Source organism: Mus caroli, unplaced genomic scaffold (assembly GCF_978045245.1).
Source record: "Mus caroli unplaced genomic scaffold, Mus_caroli_1 scaffold_5, whole genome shotgun sequence".
Lineage (NCBI taxonomy): Eukaryota > Metazoa > Chordata > Mammalia > Rodentia > Muridae > Mus > Mus caroli.
The window spans coordinates 51,221,767-51,225,529 of record NW_028227260.1 but is presented as its reverse complement, the minus strand read 5'-3'; positions in this window follow the sequence as shown (position 1 = coordinate 51,225,529).

Below are 3,763 nucleotides of genomic sequence, written 5' to 3'. Positions count from 1 at the left end.
TTGTTGTAGTGATTCCATATGAATTTGCAAATTATTCTTTCTAATTCTATGAAGAATTGACTTGCAATTTTGATGGGGATTGTGTTGAATCTGTAGCTTGCTTTCAGCAAGATGGCCATTTTTACTATATTAATCCTGCCAATTCATGACCATGGGATATATTTCCATCTTCTGAGGTCTTCTTCAAATTCTTTTTTCAGAGACTTGAAGTTCTTGTCATACAGATCTTTCACTTGTTTTCTTAGAGGCACACCCAGATCTAATATATTGTTTGTGTCTATATTGAAGGATGTCATTTCCCTCATTTCATTCTCAGCCCATTTATCCTTTGAGTAGAGAAAGACTACTGATTTGATTGAGTTACTCTTATATCCAGCCACTTTGCTGAAGTTGTTTATCAGGTTTAGGAGTTCTCTGGTGGAATCTTGGGGGGTCACTTATGTTACTATCATATCATCTGCAATAGTGATATTGTGACTTCTTCAATTCCAATTTCTATCTTTTTACCTCCTTTCGTTGTCTAATTTCTCTATCTAAAACTTCAAGTACTATATTGAATAGACAGTAAGAGAGTGAGGAGTCTTGTTTACTCCCTGATTTTAGTATGATTGCTTCAAGTGTCTCTCCATCTAGTTTGATGTTGGCTACTTGTTTGCTGTATATTGCTTTTACTATGTTTAGGTATGGGCCTTGAATTCCTGATCTTTCCAAGACTTTTAACACGAAGAGTTGTTGAATTTTGTCAAATGCTTTTTTAGAATCTAATTAAATGATTATGCATTTTTGTCCTACAAATTTTTTTATATAGTGGACTGTGTTGATGAATTTTCGTATATTGAACCATTCCTGCATCCCTGAAATGAAGCCAACTGATAGTGGTAAATGATCATTTTGATGTGTTCTTAGATTCAGTTTGTGAGAATTTTATTGAGTATTTTTGCATCGATACACATAAGGGAGATTGGTCTGAAATTTTCTTTCTTTGTTGGTTTTTTGTGTGGTTTTGATACCAGCGTAACTGTGACTTGATAAAATGAGTTGGTTAGTGTTTCTTCTGCTTCTATTTTGTGGAATAGTTTGAAGAGTATTGGTATTAGGTCTTCTTTGAAGGTCTGATATAAGTGTGCACTAATCCCATTTGGTCCTGGGCTTTTTTGTTGTTGTTGTTGTTGGGAGACTTTTAATGAATACTTCTATTTCTTTAAGGGTTATAGGAATTTTAGATGGTTTATCTCATCCTGATTTAACTTTGGTTTAACTCCAGAGGACCAAATAACCCTATTACAAATGGGAAACAGACCAACAGAGAGTTTAAAAATTGAGGAAACTTGAATGATCATGAAGCATATAAAGAAATGTTCAATGTCTTTAGTCATCAGGAAAATACAAATCAAAACGACCCTGAGATTCCACCTCACACCATTCAGAATGGCTAAATTCAAAAACTCAGGTGACAGCAGATGCTGGCAAGGATGTGGAATAATATGTATATTGCTGGTGCAATTGCAAGCTGGTAGAACCACTCTGGAAATCTGTCTGGTGGTTTCTCAGAAAATTGGATGTAGTACTACCTGAGGACCCGGATATACCAATACTGAGCATATACCCAGAAGATGCTTCAACATGCAATAAGGTCACATGCTTCACTATGATCATACCAGTCATATTTATAACCAGAAGCTGAAAACAATGCAGATGTCCCTCAACAGAAGAATGGATATAGAAAATATGGAAACTTCACACAATGGAATACTACTAAGCTATTAAAAATTATGACTTTTTGAAATTTGCAGGTAAATGAATGAATCTAGAAAATATGCTGAATGAGGTAACTCAGTCACAAAAGATCACTCATGGTATGTACTCACTGATAAGTGGGTATTATGAAAAGTGCATGAAATAGCCATGATAAAACTCATGGTCCACATGAAGCTCAAGAGGAAGGAAGATCAAATAATGAATAATTTTGTCCTGCTTAGAAGGGGAACACAATAATGAAGGGTAGTAGAGAGTGGGAGGTATTAGCGAGAAAAGAAAGAGAAAGAGGGGAAACGGGGGAAGAATCAGGTATAGGAGGAGATAGTCGAAAAGTACAGAGTTACAGGAAATTGAACAGAGGTTTGTAACAATGGGGATGGGGAACTGAGGTTAGCGACCAGAAAATTGCAGATGCCAGGAAAGCAAGAGCCTCCCAGGACCCCATAGGTAGCATTACATTCACTAAAATACTGGTCAAAGGGAATGGAAAACCTGTCACAACCATATCCAGAGTTTAGGAATGGCCCCCTGGTTGAGGGATGGTGTCACCCACCTATCTCCCAAATTTTAACCCAGAATTGCTCCTATCTAAAGGAAATACAGGGACTGAAGGAAAGGCCATGTAGATACTGTCCCACATGAGGATCCATCCCACATGCAGATACCAAACCCAGATCTTATTTCAGATGCCAACAAGTGCTTGTTGACAGGAGTCTAATATAGCTGTCTCCTGAGAGATTCTACCTGATCCTGACCAATACAGATGCAGATGCTCACAGCCAACCATTAGACTGAGCATGTTGACCCCAATGAAGGAGTTAGGGAAAGAACTAAAAGAGCTGAAGAGGCTTGCAACTCCAAAAGGAAAAAAAAATATCAATCAGCTAGACCCCCACAGAGCTCACAGGGACTAAACTACTAGTCAAAGAATACACATGGAAGAACCCTTGGTTCCAGCTGCATATGTAGCAGAGGATGGCCTTATCTGGCATCAATGGGATGAGAGGCCCTTGGTCTTCTGAAGGCTTGATGCTCCAGGATAAGTGAATGCCAGGGCAGTAAGGTAGGAGTGGTTGGTTGGGTAGGTAAGCACCCTCATAGAAGCAGGGGCAGGGGGACTAGGATAGGGGGATCACATAGGGGAAGCCGGAAAAGGGGATATTATTTGAAATGTAAATAAATAAAATACCCAATAAAGAAAAGAAAATAGTAGCAAGTAGAAGAACAAGAATGAAATGGGATGCTATACAATTGTCATGCTTTCTTAACTTTAAATTACTTAGATGTTATGCTTTTAGACTAAACTCAAGACTTTCAGAATGGATTATATAAGTATACTTTTTTGTTACTTTCTAATAGATTAATGGTTATGTTGAGATTTTCTAGCCGTGTTTGCATGTAGCTTTCCCTTACATCTGATTCAATATTCTCCATTCTTGTGATTTTATGATTATTGGAGATAAATCTTTACAGTTTGACTTTTAAAAAAGAGTTAAGTCTGAATATAATTAATATCAGACAGTATTTATCCTTCTGTATATGAATTATTCATTAGTATAATATATTTGAAATTTATAAAATATTTCTCTTTCTAAGGTGGAATAAATATCTTACCATGAAAAGAAAAAGGAAGCAATCTCAAGAACACAAGAAACAAACCAATGCTACTTGACAACATCAGAACTCTGTTCTCCCACCACAGCAAGCCATGGATATCCTAACAAACCTAAAAAGAAAGATTTTTATTTAAAATCTCATCTCATGAAGATGATAGAGTATCTTAAGCAGGATATAAATAACTACTTTAAAGAAATACTAGAGAACACAGATAAACAGGTAGAAGCACTTAAAAAGAAAACACATAAATCCCTTAAAGAAATACATAGGGGGAAAAAAGAGAAATACAGGAAAACACAACCAAACAGGTGAAGGAATTGACCAAAACCATCCAGGATATATAAATGAAAATAGAAACAAAAGGATACAACTCCGTAGATGGAAATCT